At 45.4% G+C, this 20,354-nt stretch overlaps 2 long non-coding RNA genes across 2 annotated transcripts in view; one reads left to right on the top strand and one right to left on the bottom strand.

Annotated features, from left to right (window-relative positions):
- The window catches only part of LOC149915538 (uncharacterized), a 35,233-nt gene extending 22,392 nt beyond the window's left edge, over positions 1 to 12,841 (top strand). Inside the window, exons 7-8 of the long non-coding RNA XR_016458733.1 lie at positions 2,087 to 2,142; positions 11,501 to 12,841. This is a non-coding gene — a long non-coding RNA (uncharacterized LOC149915538). The remainder of the gene's footprint in view (positions 1 to 2,086; positions 2,143 to 11,500) is intronic.
- Positions 10,888 to 19,681, bottom strand: LOC149915537 (uncharacterized). The gene is made up of 3 exons (XR_016458735.1): positions 19,354 to 19,681; positions 18,021 to 18,404; positions 10,888 to 11,051 (listed from the first exon to the last, which is right to left on the bottom strand). It is a non-coding gene; the product is annotated as an uncharacterized LOC149915537 (long non-coding RNA).
- Between the last annotated feature and the right edge of the window lie 673 nt (positions 19,682 to 20,354).

Genomic DNA, 20,354 nt, shown 5'->3' with positions numbered 1-20,354 from the left:
TCCCTGGTGTATATTCTTCCCAGAGGAAAAACCAGCTAGAGCATCAACTGTGTCTTTCTTCTCTCTCCACAAGCAAAGCAAAGACCTATGGGGAATCCTGCATCCCTGTAAGAAAGGAGCTTTGACTTTCCATCTGTTCCGACTAGTTCCCATTTCTTACTGCAGACCTTGCCTGACACTGCTGTCCGTTTCAGGAGATACTGTCCTGTCTACTTTGCCTGTCTAAGGCACCAACATGTCCCAGCTTCTACCTTTGGTTGCTTCCACAGCTGCTTTGGATCCAGTCTGGTGCTCTTTTAAATGGTATACAGCACAGAGTCTGAATTAAGATCGTGGACAAGTTTGATCAGCATCAGAACTTAGGTGCCTATTCTCTCAGTTTAGCACATTTGCCGGTGTACAGCAGCCAGACATGATCTCTTCCTACACACACACACAGACAATTAGTAAATTAGACATTTTAGTAAATCTTTCTTCCCACAGCATTTCAATAATATCCTTAATAAGGGAATTTGTCTTTGTATGTGTTCAAAAGGGGATACTTCAGGCTTGGTCAGCCATTTAGCTCTTAGCTTTGCTCATTGCAGCTGTCTCAGCAGACGAGTTTGCTGAGCTGCCCAGATGTCACTCCAGCCCATTCTCTTGGGCTGGGGGAATAGGGATGCAAGGAGACTGGTTCTTTGATGGGCCCTGAACTGGAAGGCAACATGAGCAAGGCACAGCCCCCCAGCCAGCAGCGCAGTGTTTGGGAGGACTTCTCTCTCCTCAGGGGCTGGTCTGCTCTCTTCATCCACTCTCTGACATGATCCTATATCCAGACTCTTTAGAAGAGGGAAAAAAAAAGAAGCAAAACTGAAAGCTGCTATTTTTAAACCTTCCCTTTGGCTGTCTTTGCAGCACTCTGCCTTCCTCCCCGCGTTTCAAACAGTGTTCTTTTGAGAACTAGGCACCAGGGCCCTGCGGTTTCCTGGTACTTGGAACATAAAATCTCCTAATTCTTCTCTCACAGCAAGCTTCAGAGGCTGGGGAGTGATTGATATTTTCTATCGCTTCATTAATAGTCACAGCACAGTAGTTTTCTAATCTGTTTTTGCACCGCTTTTTATTTTGAATAATTTGTCTTTCAGATTTTCTCAGCCCTCTGTGTCACACAAAGCAAATGCTGTTTGCTCCTCTCCTGCCTTTTAACCACTGGGTTGGGACCTTCGGGAGCTGCTGAAGCAAAATGGTCCAAGAGGTGGGAAGCTGGGACCTGCCTCATGGAGCTTCCTCCTATGTGCTTATAGCACAGCTTGGCAAATATATCTGGGATACGTCCTGGAATTGGATAAATTGCAAGTAACTGCTACAAGGGAAGTCTCTCCTTATCTCTCTGCTGACTGATATCAGGATCCATGGTGTAAGTCTTGCAGTGCTGTTGCAGAAGATAAAAGATAAGCCATGCATAAGACAACCTGCAATCTGTTCAGGCAAAGGGGAAGAAATGTGAGGGTTGAAGTTATTGAGAGTCGGAGGCCTATGGTAGGTAAACGAGGTGCTCAGGACACAGGAGAAAATCAAACAAAAAGAATCCAGGGAAAACCTGGGGCATCTGCTGCTGATTGTGTCTTTCCCAGCATATCTCTAGGAGCAAAGCTCTCCAGGATAAAGATAGAAAACTGCAATGGATCCATTTGCCAAGAGGCTTGGGCATTATCCCATGAGATGTGGAGAAGAGCAGAACAAGGGCTGTTGTGAAGCTGTGAGCCAGCTCAGCTCTTCCACACTGTTTGAGCTACGTCTCTTTATTGCCTTTTGAACACCTGGAACCTTTACCTGTAGATGAGCTGTCTCCCTGGGTTAAACAGCTCACTGTGCTCTGGCATGTCTGCATTATTTCTGAATGCTCCGTACACTGTTTTTTCATTCAACCCAACTTGAAAAAGGCAGACAGGCAGTAGTCTAAACACCCCAAGAGTCTGTATTTGCTTTGTTCCTTATGTGTTCCAGCACAACCTGCTCTCCTGTGATTTAAAACAATGTGTCTTTGTGCTTATCTTCTGGGCTTGGCAAGGAGATTTTTACCTTTTCGTTTTTGTCTCAACAGGAGAAATTGCTGTCTAACTGTGGACTTCTCACCAAAACCATCCAGTGCAACATATGGTAAGTCATTCAAATTTTTAAACTCAGAGCCTCAACTACAGCTATTCGTGGGTGGAAATTGGCTTATCAGTAGTTTCTTTTTGGTTGCAAAAATGATGAATTCTGGATTATGTTATTATGACAACTCAGTTTGTGTTTCTCTAGCCTTTCCTTACATTACAATGCTTCTGACTTTACGTTTATTGCTTCTGGTGCCTGCCATAGCAGCTTAGCAGTGCGGCATGTTAGCAAGGGAAGAATTTCAGCCGTGCTCCCCTTGCTCCAAAATACACACGTCCTTATTACTTATGTTAAAGAAGGTTTGCACCCTGATGTTACACATGGCAACAGCTTGTGAGGAAGTAGCTTTGGGTCATCTTGTATTCCACAGGATTGTTGGAGCCATTCTTACTCATGTCATCCTCTGAAGAAAAGAGGAGTGTACGACAGTAGATAAAGAAGTGTCATTCATTTGGTATTACTTTAAGTTCTCTTGACTTAGGCCATCCACAGCTGACTGCCTGCAGGAGATAACAGTTGGGATTTATTACAGCCTCAACCAGCGTGAGAGGTACAGCATAGAACGGTAGAGACAAAGTGGAGTGAAATTGTGCTGGCAATCTCTGTGCTAGTCCAGACAGGAAGACTGGTATTGCTACACCAGCAGATTTCTATCAGTGCAGTGACACAGCTTTCAGACCCAGCCTATGGAGTTGTTGCATGACAGGTTGTTGCACCACCACTTCAGCACTTGTGTGCTTTCAGCAGGGCTTAGGATGTAAAACCTAGTTGTTTGAATCACATGAATTTTCTCTGTGTATGTATTTCTGGAATCTTGAGAGGAGTTGCTGCATATTGCAGAGGTTGCAGGGAAGCTGTGGATACCCTCTGAAAGGTGGAACAGAGTCTATGTTTGGAAGATGGAGTCAACTTCTTCCCTCTGTAAGAGCTTTCAGGCCACTTTTGGAAGGAGATCTCTGGTTTTGCATCCCATTGACAAATGAAGTCTCCAGTCTGTTGGGTTGTTCGTGCAGCACCTCCTGCTAGCACTGAATGCACCATGTACATTATGCAAATGTTTTTTATTACTTCCAGATATAAGCTCTTCTTGTGTTTCCTTTGTGGTTAATGCAGCCCGTCTGTAGTTAAAAAAATAATAATGTTCAAGTCTTCCTCTTGATATTTAGTGTAGTGCTGCACTTGGGTTAACACTCTAAATACATTCCTCTTGCTTTCCACCTGCTTTCCCCTAAGTTTGGAGCTTTGGGGTTTCTTAGTTTTTTCCGAGATACATCTACTGTCTCAAGGACTTTTATTTTGGCTGTAAGAGGAAGGAGAGCTCTAAGGGGCTTAAGGAGAATAAGAAAGGTGGAGTAGAGCAGTCCATACTACAAGCAGCAGGGTGGTTTGGAGCTCTCTGGACTTCAAGGGCCACCTGCTGCAAGGAGACACAAGGAATTCTGGATCAAGTAAAGTGAGGAATGCTCACTTCCAAGGAGGCCTGCTGTGTTATGCTGCACTAAAACGCATCCAAGTGTCTGTACAACAGTCGTCTCTCCAAATTCTCCCTTGCAGAAGCCAAGGAAGAGGGAGGTGTTCAAATGCAGCTGTTCTGCCTGACAGTTTTTCTGGTTTTGACATAGTCTTTTGCAGGAATAAGTGTTAAAGAATGGATTGTTCTTTAACCTAGGCTTGTACAATAAGGAGCTATAAGGAACAACTATAGTTCCTTACGTTGCAATTACACCTTGTAATGGACTGGAGAGCTGAGAGGAAGCCTAGCAGCCCAGAAAAGGGATGCCAGGCTAGAAGCAAGAATGACAGACCCTTGCTCCTTTTCCAGCTTTCAAATTTTCTTTCCAGTGCAGCATTCTGAGAGCACCTCTTTGAAATATGGTGACAAAAGTCACATGGCTCAAAGGGTGCAAACCAAACCCTGGGAGAGAGGATGTCCTCTGCCCCTATTTCTTACTGGTGTTGAACTGGGCACAATGTGATTCCATGGTAGCTCATGCACATGGTGTCTTGTGCTTATTCTAGAGTCACAACAAAAGAAATTTGTGGGCTTTTTGCTTTGGAGGAGTGGGAATTTGCATCATCAGTAAGTATTAAAGTCAGCATAGTTTAAGGATGGAGAGGATTAATTCCTCATTATGTGGCATTTATTGTTGATATATGTAAAGATGCTGTTGCAGGAAATGAATTGTATTGTTTCACTTGCTGCCACTGTTGTTTTAATCCTAATGGAGTGAGTGCAGACACTGAGTTTCTGCAACAAAAACATGTGTGCCATAGCAAACCAAGAGAGAGCAAGCCTGGAGACTGCTTCTGCTGAAATCAGTGCCAGTGTTTCTTGCAAGCACCACTTTGGCCCTGGATGCTGATACAGGCCATATTTTGGCATCATTCATAGCAAAGGATGGTTGTTCTGGAGATCCTTCGGGTTTTTGCATATCAAACACAGCCAAGATATTTTAGAGATACTTTTTTCTACTTCAGCAAGAAAATTAATTTGTGTAGAGGTTTGAAAATTAATCATCAGTCATAGTGCTTACACGTTATCTTCAGTAAGTTCATCAGTAAAAAAAATCCCACCCCACCCCCCCAGCAGTTTATTTAAGGGCTCCTAATATGCCTGCACAGCCTAATATATTGAACCCACTAACAACAAACATGAGCTGTCTCTTAAAAGCAGAATGCTGATTTATCAGAGACAAAACAAGACTCGGACATTGGCAAGGAAAAGCACTCCATCCCTGACTGAGCTACATTTCCTAATTGCAACCAGAGAGCTCACTCTAAGTAACAGTTTAAAGGCTTTACCTTGTTTTCCAAATCCTATTAGTTTACCTCTATGAAAAACTATTTCCCTCACTGTTTGTTCTTCAGAGTAATTAAGTTACCAAATAGCAGCCTTCAAACTTTCATTTCCTTTTTTTCTTTTTTTTTTCTTCTTTTTTTTTTTCTTTTTTTCACCAGCCACCATTTCAGTTCTGTAGCCATCCGACTTTGGTGCTTATCCAGCAGAGGTGGTCACAACTCTGCAATGCTCAGAATTAGGTTAGGAAAAGGAGCTTGACCTGGCAGGGAGCTGCCTTTAGCCCATGGCCTTCGTCCTTCTCTCCTGGCCTCCAGGACTTAACTCCCACACCCAAGGCAATGTGCACTGGAGTCCAGACTGTTTTGCACTTGGGACAAAACCTTCCCTCTAACTTTCACATTCCTGCATTTCTCAGCTCTGCCTAGCAGCAGAATTAGAATGAGCAGAATACCACGGGAAAGATGATGCTGAAAGAAGTATTTATTAACTGTCTTACCAGATGCAGAGTGGTAGAAAGCATATCCACTGCAGATCTATCTAAGCAAATTTAACAGAAGGTCATGAATCTGCAGTTTCAGCAGAGCTGCTCTGACTACGTGCTCAAGAGACGTGCTCTTGCTTAGGCATATCCTGCCTCTAATGTAGGAGTTATCCCACTGAAATCAGTATTTTTCCCTTCCCATTACCCTAACTGAAATTCAGAAAGGTGTTAAGAATCTAAGAGCTTAAGTTTTCAAAGAGGATTAATAGTTTGAAAAGTTTCAGGCTGGGGGGAAGCCTGAACCTTTAGAGACAAAGTGCATTCTAACTGAACGTTTGCTCCTTCTTGCAGTGCGTGGGGCTGGTCCTGGCAAGTCACTGGTCACTCAGACACACAGTAGGCCTTGATTTCAAAAGGTAGAATAAATATCATGCCCTGTTTAAGAACATGTCAAGTCCCACTGGTCAGTATGTGTGCTTATCTTTGATGTGCTTTCAAAGGATCTTGGATAAGAACCAAAAGGAGAGCTTTGAAAATTCACTCGTACAGAATAATTGTATTTATCTTGTCAGTTCTCACTGTATCATCTTAAAGAATAATGAATAAGCAGTTGAAATTCTTATGGTAACCTTTCACTATTCAGTACCAGGAGGTGAGGGGACATGTGCCTTCACAGACATCAGGTATGTCTTGATGGTGGTGGGAGTGCTTTGTTTCGTTTTTAAGCTTGACGGTAGCAGGGGGGAAGAAGTTAAAATGCAATCATTCTGAGTCAAATGGTAAGGCCTAGAAAAACAGATGTGGGGTGTGAGCCACGAGCCAAGATCAACTCCACAAAACTTAACAGATTAGTTCTACAAAAACTGGAAGGAGGAAAAAATGAGCCAGTCAATGGTGTGATGGATGGGAGCAAGGAAATAGCTCAGAACCGTCAAACAACAACTGAATCTGCAGCACAAAAATGTTAACTTTCTGGTCCTGTTATTTTGCCGTGGATAGGAAATTCTTTCAGTGCTATCTGCCCTAGCCAGCCAAGCTGCCCATATCCAAACAAGCACTGGTTCTCCTGGCATTTCCTTGTTATCATCAGTGTGAATCTGACCACATTCTAGAACCAGCAGCAAATTATCCACCATTGGACATCTCCTTCCTCAGATTAGCCAGGTCTGTTGCTTTCAAAACTCCATGCTGAAACACTCTCCTTCCAGAGCACTCTTTTAGCTGCTGTTGAACAGCGTCCAGGAACATCACATTGTCCCTCACAGAAGAAAATGTGAGTTCTCTATGAAAGTGACCAATGACAGCTTCAGCTTCTCCATTAAAAGTCTTTGTGTTTTGCATCCAGACCTTTGGTTGTCATTGTTCATGCTGACAGAAAGCCTCCACTGCTATTTGTGGGAAGAAGCCCCAGTCTGAGCACCATACATTCCTCTACACAGGTCTTGCAAATGTCATTTCTGTTTATTTCCCTTATACATCCACTGAAAGCTCAGAGCACTTTTTCAAGGCTTCCCACAACCTAAGCCAAGCCAAAGGTTCACTGGCTAACTACCGTCAGTAACAAGCCTCTACTTAAACTCTGCTGTCCTTAGATGAATTGACAGCCCATTCCTTCCAAGGGAAGGATCCTTGCTTTTAAAATGAGATGCCTGTTGCTTGGTCTACTGCTTTTGAAGGTTTTGATAGAAGCAATGGAAGATGTTGATGCATTCTCCTATTCCTTCCATGTTTATTTTGCATTAGGACAAGGAAGTAACCACCAAAACTGAAGCAAATTCCTAGCCAGGGGAAACCTATCTCCAGGTGTGTGTCTGTTGTTCTCTCCCTGTCGACATTGGTGCCTTTGTGAGAAGGGCTGGCTGCAGCAGGCCTGTTATCTTTGTTTTGGGACTCCCAAGAGCCACTGTGCTCTGAGCTTGTTCTAATTTCTTCAGAGGATGGAGGTGCCGAGGAGGAAATTTACAGACATTGTGGAGACAAATTACTTAGTCTCAGCCATAAGTGCAGTCCTGGTTGCTGCATCTTCTGCTAGCTTAGAGGAAGAGAGATCCCTGTGAATCATTTAAGGAAATAGCTGTCAGGGCTCCAGGCTGGAGGCTTAGAATGAGTCTTTCTTGCTCTCTGTGAGCTTTTACCCCATAGGGAGCAGTAGCTAAATCTTGCAACCTAGAAATCCTTTGGGCTTTGTTGTAGTTTGTAAAACAGGCCTTTAATTGTTTGTCTCCAGACATAAAATAGTCTTCATGAGGTCCTAACCTCCAGTTTTTGGGATTAGATTTCTTTTCCACACCAGAAAACCAGCAGCTCCAAACTACGGGGAGCTCATTTGCCATGCTTGCACTGAGGGCTTATTTGCCTCCACAGTAGCATCCAGCATCTGGCTGAAAAGCATGGCAGATGAGGCTCAGCAGGCTCAGTAAAACCTCTGTGTCCCTCACCAGAACACAAGACAAAAGAACTGCACTCTAATGAATGGCTCAGACTCATATCTCCCTCTGAGGAGAACCATTACAAAAATATTTCCCAGATATTTGGCTGGGCATCTCATAAAACTATCCAGTTTCATGATGCTAATTTTTCCATTGTCTAGACAGTTGCAAATCCAGACAGAGCACTATCAGTATGAGCTTACTGCACACACACACATCCACACAAAAGCCCATTTTTCTGCCCATGGTATTTTCAGGTATACTCATGGGATGCCAAATGGTAAAATTTGAATTTGCTCCAAAGTGTCACAGTTCCACACCTGAGCTGGCATTTAATTTAAGCAGCACTGAGCTGTGAAGGTACTCTGAAGGCTGAAGAGAAGAATCTAGTCCCTCACTGCCTACCTTCTGCACCCAGAGGAAAAATGAAAAGTGTTCAGGGTGGGAGAGCACTGTGAGCCAAGGCTGGACATCCCTCCTGGGGTGCGAGTCTCCTGCCACAGTGCTGTTTAAAGAACAGAAATGTTCTTTAGAAGTATGCATGCTGGAAATGTTCATGGAAAGATATTCTGGAGCTGCAGGCATGTAGATGAGGTCCTGCTAATGTCTGCTGATGGTTAAGTGGTCTGTGGGCATTTGTTCCCTCTGTCTGCCTTGAAATGTTAAGACCTGCAGAGAAAAACAGCGTGTACTTGTTCTGTGCATCATGGGTGCCAGCCCACACTCTGAGGCAGGCTGTAGCACTTTCCCCAGATTTTGGCATCATCCATACCTGTATTTATAGCTCCTCTGTGATGCCAAGGGGCAAAAACACAGTAGGAGCAAGAGTTGTATTTACAAAGTATTCACTTCTGAACGAAGATATTTAGCAGCATCAGCATTTCCAGTCCTTTTTCTTCTTTATCCTGCAGAATTCTCTTTCTTCCCAGGGCCATGTGTGCATGTCTTTCCTGAATAACTGATGAAGGAATATTGTTGCCTCTGGCTGGGCTGTACCAGCAGCCTTGATTCTGTGCCCATTTATCTGAGAGGCAGACCCTGCTGGGACACCAAGGGCTTGGTGCAGCTTATCTACAGCTTTTTCGAAGGGCTTAGGGAGTCCCTGTGCTCACTGTGTGAATCCTGCTGAGTAGCTCTGAGTAGCTGAGTGCATGGGATTACCAGAGTGAATCCCTGTGACTGAAGCAGTAATGTTGCACACTAATGAGAGTTCAGGACTTGTAGAGTCTGAACAGCAATGACTTTGGTCTTTCCCTGGTGAGGATCCAGCCAAGCTGGGCGATCTATGTCCTACTGGCTTCAGAAAGCAGACAAAAGAGGAAAAAACTGAAATAACCACAGTATGATAGGTCCATCTTATGCCTCAGAGCTATCTGTTACTGGAGCCTGAGAGCTGCATGTGGAGAGAACCTAGCGGGACCTGAGCAGAGCTGAGCTAATGTCCCAGACAGCCAGTCCACGTGGGAGTGGAGGAGGAGGAAGAGGGCAGTTTAGTTCAAAATGTGTGAGCCTTTGCAGTGAAAATGCAGGGAAAGGAGGGCTGGAAAAGTTCTTTCTTCCTCCAAGATAGCTGTGGTCTGTTTCCCAGCTGCACTCTTGCTCTGTCTGCTCTAATCCACATCTTCCCTCCACCAGCTGGATTTGTTTAGCAAATTCAAATCTGATCTCCTTAGTTTGTCCTGCATGTCTTGCTCAATTTTCTCCATCTTTCTACCATGTAACCTTTCCACCAAACCATCCTATCCTTCTGCAACTGAAAAGGGGAGTATTGCACTTCAAGCCATGCTTGAATCTGCCTGAAACCAAACTAGCATCCCCCTGTAGGACAGAAACACAGTATCAGGCCTTGTGATTTGAGGGGGTTGTCCCACTCCAATCTCAATCTTCCTGTAAGCTCCAGAGAAACTGGAGTGGAGTGGAAGGAGTTAATTAACCAAGACTGGCTGTGTTGGAAGGATGTGAATGTGAACAGTGTTTGACTAACAGGTGCCTAACAAAGGTCATCAGAAAGACAGGTCCAATGAAAGCAAATTCAAGGCTCTTTTAGCAGGTGTGTAGAACCACTGCTGAAAGACTTTGTAATAACTGTTTCTACAACTGTAGATGCCCCCAAGGAGAACCCGTCTTGGCAGCAACCTGGCCTTCTGTTTCCTGTCAATTGTAGCTTTGTTTCTTTTGAAGCACCTTGCTGCAAATGAGCAAACACCTGGCTGAGAAAAGATGAATGGAGAACATTGCCGGTGCTAGAAAGGTAACGGCAAACCCCATGCCAGGAGGAATACTAAACAGGAGGTTATTGATATAACTGTGCTAGTCTCCAGTAGGTTTTCCACTAGGTATGTAGAATCACCTACAACAGTGTATTGTCTCCACTGTCACTGCAAGAGAAGTGGGAGAAATGAGTTGTGCCTTGCCCCAGCCCAGTGCAGGAAGGGTGAATTTGTGTCTGCAAAATTGATCAGTATCAACAGAATGGGGAAGGAGCAGACGAGCTGTTGCTAGGCTGTGAACTCTGGGACGGACCATAGATGTCCAGCAGGCTGCTGTTAGTTAGCCAGGCCACTCTCTGAGTCCTAGGGGATGTACTGCGAATTGAGCTCTAGCTTTGGGTCTGATGGCTTCAGTGCATCTTGTGCAGAGCCACAGAGCATGGGTGCTGACTACCCGTTTTACATCTGTGACAACGTGCAGATTTATTGGTGTGCTGGAATCTGTGTTGTGCTGTTACCACAATCCACACATGTGGAGATTTTAGGAGCAATGATTGAATGAATTTATTTCTAGCAGCAATTAGATCTACAGCTGAGTGCAGTTGCAAGTGTCCAGCTCTACAAGCAGTGTTATGCAGAGATTACTTGAGGGCAGTTGACTGTGCTTGCTCCCTGAGATCTGTCTGTGACACTGCTCTACGAGGGAAGGCAGGGAAACTTCCATGGATGTAAACTTCCTGTCTCTGGGGGCTTCACAGAAACCTCATCTGAGACCCCAGCCACTTTTTCCACTCAGTCATAAGGAATAGGGAAGGGTGAATCTCACGAGCATGTACACCCTGTTGTTTTGAGCATTTGCATACCAGAGGTATTTCTTCTCCATCTTCTCTCCCGCTTCTCTGGCTGCAGATTGCAAAGTGCCTTGTTTCCAGTTTGACCGTCTGGTTCTTGGAAACCTCCAGCAGACAGCAGGCTGCTCTTCCAATGTGCTGTAGAAATAAGTGGGGTGGGAGAGAGGAGAACTATTTCCTTCAGTGAAACTCAATCCTGTTCAACTTAAAAATAGCAGGAAAAGAGAATCCTCAGGGACCTGCTGCAAAAGGGTTTGATGGTTGCCTACTCTCCATCCCACCTCCCAGAGCTCCTCATTTGGTAAGAGCCTCTTGAGCACAAACACAGATCTGTCGCCCGCAGTCCTGGAACTGGGCAAAGGAGCTGTGCTCCGTGCTGGGGGTCAGCTGTGGGAAGGTATAATGCACTGTGACAAGTAGCAAAGCCCAGGATTAACTATTCTTTGTGTAGGAAGTCCATGCATGTTTTTCTGGGCCTTTTATTCTTGCTGGAAATTTTGTTCATACCATTATACAGGAGCCTGAGATTATTTTTTGAGGGTATTTTTGCATGACCAGGTTATCTTGAAGCTCCTGTTTCTCTCTAGGGAGGGAAGAATGAAGCTTCAGGAGGCAGACGAGATAATGAGGAAGACTGTCTAAGTAATGAGCCAACACCGTTGGCAATGGAAGCCCCAGCAGAGCTGCTGCCTGCGGTTCCCCTGCCCTGGGATGCTATCAGCCCTGACATGGCTTGGCCACGTGACAGATAGGATGAGGGATGTGCCATCCTCCGTCTGTTCCCCACCAGCAGCCTATCAGGGATCACTTCAGCTCTTGGCTACGGTCACTGCTGAAACAGGTAATGTCTCCCAGCAGCAGTGAAGCACCATGCCTCCTGGCTTTCTTTAACCTGCATCCAACCAGGTCACCTCAGGGTGGGTTGCTGTAGCAGAGCAGCTCTGGTGCTTCCTCATGGCCGTGTTGGGGAGCTGCCATCCATCTCGATGACTTCCTTTGGACCTCCTAGGTTCAGGCTGTTAATGATTCACCACATTTTTTACAATTCCTCCTTCCTGAGTCAGTAATAAATGGCTTCTGGTGCCAATCTAGGGGCTGTGCTGTCGATACGGGTTCAGAGCTTGGCTGAAACAGGACCGCACATCTCTAGGTCAGCAGCCGGCCTTGCTCCTCGTGAGCTTGGGGATCAGCGTGCTTCTGGAGCCAGATTAGTTGTTAGACCCACTGTGCTGGAGCCAATTAACATTACTTGGTACTTTTCCAAAAGCAACCAGGTTTTAGCCTATGAGTTCAGGCCAGCTTTTGCTCTGGGTAATCACATTATGCCTCGCCGCTTGAAATCAGCCTTGAGCTAATGCACTGTACTTTGTGCCTTCAACAGGCAGAGTCAGTTACCACAGCTCAGCTGATGAGCAGTAATTCATTAAGCCTCTGTAACTCAATCACTGCAATCATCTTTCTAATCTTAACGGGGCCAAATATATTCCCACTGTGATGTCACAAGAGTGCAAAATTCTTCTTTAAGGAAAAGTATGTCTGGTGTTGCTCTGCCCTGATAGATTTCCAGCACTCTGTTGCCTACCCAGCGTGTGTTTCCTCAGCCTGGTTCCACCTGTGTAGCCAGAGCAGAATGTATGTAAGGAAAACAGGTGACTTACATGAGTGCATATCTCCTTCTTGTACAGGCTTGTGATCAAATGCAATTAAATTATGGTTACTCAACAAATAACTGCCTTTCAACTGAAGCAACATCACCACTGCATACATGCTGATGCCTGCTGAACTAATCTAAACCAGCTAGGGCTCCTGAGCCTCTGCTTGGGCAATTGCTGCTGGGCAATTGGAAGTGTTACTTGTGCTGCTGCTTCTTTCCTCCTCTCTGTCCAAAAGTCAGTTTAATTAATTCCTCTCCTGCAGACTCTTTTAACTGTAATCTTCAGACAGCATTCATCTAATCCCTTTAACCAGGGCATTCTCATCAGCTGCCCTTTCTTTAGCAAATATATACTTGCACCACTGGCATCAACTTTTTTACTGGTTGAACTAACTAACCAGTGGCTTTCAAACTAACTTTCATTAAGCTGCTGCAGTACTGCACATAGAACAACCTGTACAGATAGGTTGCAGGAAGCCCTGCAGAATGCAAGCAATCCATATCTCTAGCAGAGGAAACATGCATGCTTTATGGTAGGCCATGCCTCATCTGCTTGGAAAGCTTTATAGATAATTGTGTTGGTTTTTTTGGATTTTTTTCCTTTTCTTTTTAGCTTGTGTGGAAGAAAAAGAAAAACAACACAGGATGGTTTCCAATAGGGAGGATAAAACAGTACAAATTAAATCCATTCTCTGGCCAGGGTAACAATTGCAATTTCCTGCTATTCCTTGGAAGCTGTACAGCCCAAGAGGGAGATATTTCAAGACCGGTGTGTCAGGGATAGAAATGCATGCATCTGGTTATTTTTAATGGCAGCTCTGTCCCTAATTTTCAGTGCTGGCCTTGATGAAATGCCAGCTGTTTCATTAACCTTCGTCAGCATGGCAAAGAACAAAAGGTGGCTCATGATGTCTGCACCTGAGACAAAGCTTCCCAACAAGTTGTTGAAGATTCTTAGCTATAACAGGCAGCATCTTGGGTAGAGAAGGGTAAAAGAAAACGCTGTGCCTCCATGAAGGTTTGTGTTACAGAGTCTGCACAAGTCTCATATCTGCAGTCTTCACTACTACTGTCTGTGAGCTAGAACAAAGTTTCAGTCAAGGTAACCATTTTCCTCTATAAGCCAAGAAAAATATTAGGTTTATTTTCAGACCGTTAAGAATGGTCTTTCTGAATAGCCCTGCTTTCCTTGCTTCATATGGACTGCTAAAACAGAAAGAAAAAGCACAATTTCACAACCATGGCAACTGTGAACTGCCACACGGGTTAGACCCCAACAAACAAAACCTCGCTGTGCCTTGGAAGAGCCTTCTCAAGGCCTGAGATTTAATCCACTGCCACAGCCAAAGGATTAGTGCTCCAGTGGTAGTGCTGGGCAAAAGGCAGGATTTTTGTTCCATGAGAAACGTGGTGGGCTGGGGGTGGGAAGGGGGAGAAAACACAAAGTCAGATTTCTTCCAAGCTCTGGTCTGTAGTGGTGTCAGCACTAAGGAAGCAGCACAGTGCTACTCCAGCCCCCTCCTCCCTGCATGTTCTGCTTTGCAGCTACGACCAGTTCCTACCAACCACAGTCACTGTCATGGTTGCTACCTCCTCCCTCCTCTTTTTACGGAAACACAATCTATCACTGTAGGCCCCGCTCATGAGACAGCAGTCTGAACAATGTGTTCAGTCGGGCTGGTGGCTGCTGGTCATGGGAAGGCTGCTGGTGATGCTGGAGATGTTGTGTTGTTTGGCACAGTTTTCATGCACCCAGAAGGCTGCTTCCAGCCCCCGGTTTCCAAGTGGTGAAAGACAGAGCTGTTTGGGCTGCAGCCTCAGGAGGTTTGGATTTAGCTTATCGTTGAGATCAGACTCGCTGATCTTAAAATGTCAGCAGTGAGCTATGGAGCAAGAAGAGGGGAAAAAAGAAATCCTTGCCCAAAATTCAGGCAGCGCTAGTAAATGTCAGGGATTTGCACAGAAGGAAGTCTCAGGGCTGGGAGGCGTGCTGACATGTAGGCTTTCGGTGAAAGCATCTCCCCCAGGTCTTCAACATCTTGTCTCACAGACACCAAGGCCTCCTGCTGGGAACAGCCCAAGGCAATGCTGAGCTGGTCCAGGGGCTGCCACAGCATTGTGACCCATTCCAGAGCCAGACGTGTTGAGTGAAGTATTGCTCTGCCAGGCTCCTCACCTCCGAGTTCTGCTCATCAGGACAGGCATCAGATTCTGAAAAGAAAGGGCTTTTCTTTTCCAGGCAGCAATCATGACTACTTTAACAGGGGACAAACCGCATTTGCCCTGGGCATCCAGCACATACAGAGAATCATAGAATGGTTTGGGTTGGAAGGAACCTCTAAGATCATCTGGTTCTAACCCCCAGCTGCAGATGGCAGAACTCTTTTGGCACAGGGCTCTGGTTTGGTCCTGCCAGGCCACCAGCTGCATGCCACATTCAGGGAGCATCCCAGGGGTGAGCACAGCACAGCCGAGAGCTGAGGAGGGCCCTGAGCTGGAGCTGTTTCCACCGCTCGACAGAGGGCCTGTAAGAAATAAGCCAAGTATTCTTGAAAAGGAAGCAGTCCAAGACAGAGGAAAGTTAATTACATTAAGACCGGAGATGCTGGAAATACTGATTCTCCAAGCAGTGGTACAACCCTAGCTTCAGCTTTCTGGCACATTTAACAACTAAACACTGCTGCAAACAGCAGCAGGACTTTACCTCATGACCAGGTCAGGGTAGATTGAAGGAGGTGTCTTCCATTTAAATGCAGTTACCTGCAGAAGAGAATGTGGGCTGCCTTTTTCTTGGCATAGACAGAGATAAACAGGCTGGCATCTGGTGTGCCAGATTTGGCAGGGAGCCTGCTGAGATCGCTGGAGTCCCACCTGTTTGCACTGTAGTGGTGCATCCAGGTCGTATGATTTGCCTTGTCACACTGAAATGGGGACAAGTGCAGAGACAGGTACTGAATTATTAGAAAATCCACTGAGAATAGCAATTGTCTGAAAGCTTGCTTTCTTGCAAACCAGAACTTTTCTTGACCACGGCATTTAGCACATTCAAAGGCAATACCTACGTACAAAAGCCAAGAACTGGAAGCCTGTGATTTGCCTTTGCCATCTCTGTGCTACTGAACTTGAGAGAATGTTCGATAAGTTTCATTAAGGTCTTGAACTGTGAGCCAGGTTCTCCAGGACATCCGCTGCAGGCAAGGAGAAAAAGAGAGTCGCTGCTGTTTGCAGTGCCTGGGCCAGGTCTTGGGTTGAGTTTTGAGTGAACTTGGGCCATCTGGGTGGGACCCACTGAAGCTAGCAGGCTGTGTGTGGTTTGGATTCAGGTCCTGGCAAAACTAAGCTCCAGCCTTGAGGAGCACAGCTTGCTCCGTGGGCCTGGAGGACCCTTTCTGAATTCACAGTGAGCAGTACAGTCAAAGGAGAGGTGATGTGGGAAGTTGGTTGGTTGTTCATTCTACACCAGTGCAGAGCACCTGGGCTTCTGTATGATGGGATTTAGTCAGAGGGATGGAACATGGCATTGTCTGGAAGCAAAATCCAGAAGCAACAGGGTCTCATCAGAACTGGCATGTTAGGGCAGACAGAGACTTGACAGTAATGCTGGATTATACAAACCATGGCAAGCTCCCACCAGAGCATTCTTCAGGGCTCAAATGGCCAGCTGCAAAAAGCATCCATCTAGCAAAGGATGTTCGTGGGCAGAGTGTGTGAAAATGTGCACATCATCTTGGCTTTGGATCAGCTGGAGGGATGTTTTTCTTGCAGGCTGAGAGCAGCAAAGATTATTAATCTCTGAAAAAATCTGGGGCACTATGTTGAAGTGGGTTTTCATCAGCCTCATGCTATTGTGTGTGTATATCTTGGTTTTACTAATGATTCAAATGAAAAGTAGTCAGGAGCAGTGCTTGGAGAAGGAGGTTTTCCTGTATTTATTTTGGATGCGTGTCCAGTGGAAAAGTATCTTCCAAAGCATTTTGCTTGGCGACATGGGCTGTTTCGTTTGGAGAACAATTGATGGTGATGATGAGTGGTGTTAGATGTGATCACTGTTCGACAGCTTTTTGACTTGCCTGCAAGTCAGAGCAGCAAATTCCACATGACTGCGCACGTGTGCCGAGGAGCAGCATGGAAACAGTGGCCGTGGATGAGCTGCTGGACATGTTCAGTCAGGTCTTTGCCAGACTCTTAGCAGGCACAGCACAGGTTGTTGGTGCATTGCCTGCCTATGGTTTGTTCACCGTGCACTCTGCATTTTGGTGAGCTACCCCTGGACAAACACTGCCTGACAGTGTGGCTATGCTGCAGAGATCAGTTTAACCTATTGGCACTGTGCATGGTACATTACATAGTTATGGGAGCAGTCTGCTCCCACTGACTTCCCCAAATTTAATGAGGTAAATCCTAGCTGATGCTATTCTGGCACCCTACTCATGCCTTCCCAGAACAGTTGTACCAGTACTGTAGCCCTGCCTACCTCCAGAAGAAAGGATGAGGGGAGTGATATGCTCACACTCACCCTGTCCCCTAGCTCCCCGCATGGACCATTGGCAGCTCACTGCAGAGGGGCAAGAAGGAGGGTTAAATCAGTGAGGGTTAACCATTTGTCTGTCCTCACTGCTGAAAAAAAGAAGAGCCATCTGCCACATTCATTTCCTCCCTTTCTGCAGGCTCCTCCAAGCAGTCGCCTGCGGTCTCAGTGGCACAAGGAATAAATCCAGTGCAACTTTGCTGAAGTCTTCAGAATTGCTCCCAGGGAGCAGAGCAGGGCCCCCGAGAGTTTCCTAAGCTTCACAGCCATAGCCACAAGGCAAATAAAATGAGATTAACCAATTACAATTAAAATGAGAGAGAACTGCTTTTGACAGTAATTTTGAATTTCCCCTCAAAGCAGTTCCAGCTGTGACCTCTGACTTGTGCAGCGTTCGCCTGAGATCTGCCCCTGGTTGTTTGTTATAACTGATGCTTTCAAGGACATTCAGTCCTGCCTTTGGAGGTTTCCTAGGTGAAAAAAAGAAGTGAAAAATGGAAGAGGAAGTAACACAGGGCATCCCTGCAGTGAGGCACAGACATGAGAGACCTTTGGCAAGCAGACAAGAAGAGCCAGGCAATCTCCAGTGGATTAAGTAGGTTAGTGCTTGCATCAAATCCCCCCAGCCCAGTACTGCTATGTTCCTATCATGCAACTGTGAACCCCATTCTGGCAACATTCATGTTGGTGTTGAGCAGATCTCCTTTCCCACAGAGAAGCTGGCTGTGCATAGAGCTTGCCCTCGCTTTGGGAAGAGAGCAAGGCTGTGTCCACAAGATTGGAGTAAATATCATTATTCTTATTCAGAGATTTTGAAAGGGTTGTTTGTTATGCAGCCGTGCTACACAAACAGCTTTCAACTTAATAGCACCCAGTCCTTCCACACTACTTAATTCCCTCAAATGAGTGGGTATTTTTGACTCACTCCTTGGCCTGTTCTACCATCCTCCAGCAGAATTCATCCTGGTGCTGTCCAAAAAACTATCCTGGAGGGGGAGATTTTGGAGGACTGATGAGGGATGAGTAACACAGTGGGGTGTGGATTTTCCCAAATATCCCAAATATCAGCACCCTGCAGCCTTCACTCATCCAAGGTGCTGCTGCCTCTTCCTATGCGGAGCGTGGAACAGATTTCTGCATGAGCTGGTAAGCAAGTAGCCTCTGTTGCTGTATCTGTAGACACGTTCACTGGTCGTGTGAGTCACCTACACACCGTCTTTCTGCTGTCACAGTGTTTCCACATTCTGACGAGGAGCTGACACACTTGAACCTTCTCCATCTTGCAGCACAGCTGGATCAGTTTCCCGTGCTGCAAGGAGACAAGGCTGTGAGAACAGTGACTTGAGCCAGTGATTAGGAGTGTAAAAATACATATAAAGTTGCTATTTTTACTCTTCAGGCACAGAAGATGAGAGGGAGAGCAGACAGAGATAAAGAGAAATGTGCAACTCTTAAGGCTGCATTACCTGAGTCAGACAATGGAGTAGATTATTTGTAGCATGCTCTGCCAGATTTGAAAGCCTTCCAGGTGCTGTAGCACTCTGCTGTTGAGGTCAGTATAACAGTCACCTTTGTTTCTAATTTCCTTTGTCATCAGTAATTTTAAAGGAATGCATTATGCTACAGAGATGAGGTCTGAAAGCAATTTTGGTGACATTAATGCTGTTCTCTACCTCCACACCAGTTACGTTTATTTCGTTCAGAATGATTCAACTTACATTCAGTGCTGTCACACATGGGTGACTTTCAAAAGTGCTTTGTGTAAACAACAGTCTGCCCATGCTCAGCACAGTCTGATATCTCTGCATCTGCAAATACCATTGTTTGATTTGTAAGATACCTGGATTTGCATATAAATTGTTATAGTCCATTTCCTAAAAGCTTCCCACGATGTACATTTCCCATTCTTCTCAGTAGCTCATCTGAGGGTTTTGTATTTTTGTGGCTTTTCCTACAGTCTGCCTTAAACTTTGTTGCTATAAATTGAACTGATATCTTCTTGCCCCTCCCGAATTGTGGAGAACAGTTACTGTCCTCTTTGCAAATATTGGAAAACCATTATCGTGTTCCCCTCATTCTTCTCCCTCCTAGACTAAACAAACTCACTTCCTTCCACCTATCATTACAGGTCATGTTTTCAAAACATTTTTATCATTCACTTCATTCTCTGCACACACTCCCTTAGTCTATTATCTTCCTTAAAATGCACTATCCCAAACTGGACCTAGATTTAACACTGTATGGATCAAATCTCTCACCTCAGAGTAAATCTCTTACTAGCTTCATTACATCCTGTTTGGAGCTGTGGCCTGTGCAGCCAGACAGTGATTCCCCAAACGATTTGTTTTTCCAGCTATGCTCCATTTGGAGATACTCAGACCGAACTTCAGGGCACCATTAGATGTGTTCCTCTTCAGTTCAGAGACCCTCCACTGGGACTCACCGGGGGGCTCTGCAGGTGTTCCTAGTTTAGTTTTCACAAAGCATATCAGTATTCCTGAAACCAAACCAAGACAGGATGCATCTCTTAGTTCTCTGCCTGACTTCTCCTATTTGTGGAAAACATATAAAAGGAGGGAAAAATATATCCTGGACAAACTAAACAGCCCCATACCTGCCTCGTAAGATCTTACAGCCCTTCAAAATATTTGCTTAATCTCCCAGTATCTTGGCAGGATACATAGGTATTAGTGCTTGCAGGTGTGCTTATCCATTGATCTCAAAACATTCTCCTCCTTCTTTTAAACATGGGGAGGCTGAGGTGTTTGGAGTCTCAATTTTCATAGGCAACGAAGATCCCCTGCTCCATTTAAAGTCTATGGAAAATGTGGGTTGCAAGCCAGCTGGAGAATTGAGCTTCAAGTGACATGCTGAGGTCCCACTGAGAGTTAACACACAGCCAGGAGTTGGAGCCCAGGTTTCCAGAGCATAATGAGCAGCACCAGGCTGCCTTCCATTCCATCATGTGAACACACTAGCACAGCCATATGGTCAAATCCATGCTTAATAACCTAAGTAATCTACCCAGTCACAGCATTCTGGATAGGAGTTGTGTTGATCACTATTTGCTCACCAACTACAAATCTTCTTGTTCATCTCATATTTGGTTGCAAGCTGCATAGCTGAAAAGCATGTTAAAGAAAACAAATGGCACCTGCACCAACCCTGCCATATACCAGCAGTAAAATATATTAATAGTTTCCAGGTCTGTATTTTGTATGTTGGCTTGCCAAAACTCACCTGCCCTGTGTGAAAGGGG

The sequence above is a fragment of the Phasianus colchicus genome, chromosome 18 (assembly GCF_987193195.1).
Source record: "Phasianus colchicus chromosome 18, bPhaCol1.hap1.1, whole genome shotgun sequence".
In the NCBI taxonomy this organism is placed as follows: domain Eukaryota; kingdom Metazoa; phylum Chordata; class Aves; order Galliformes; family Phasianidae; genus Phasianus; species Phasianus colchicus.
Note: the sequence above shows the minus strand (reverse complement) of the source record. Positions and strands in the feature narration are given on the sequence as shown.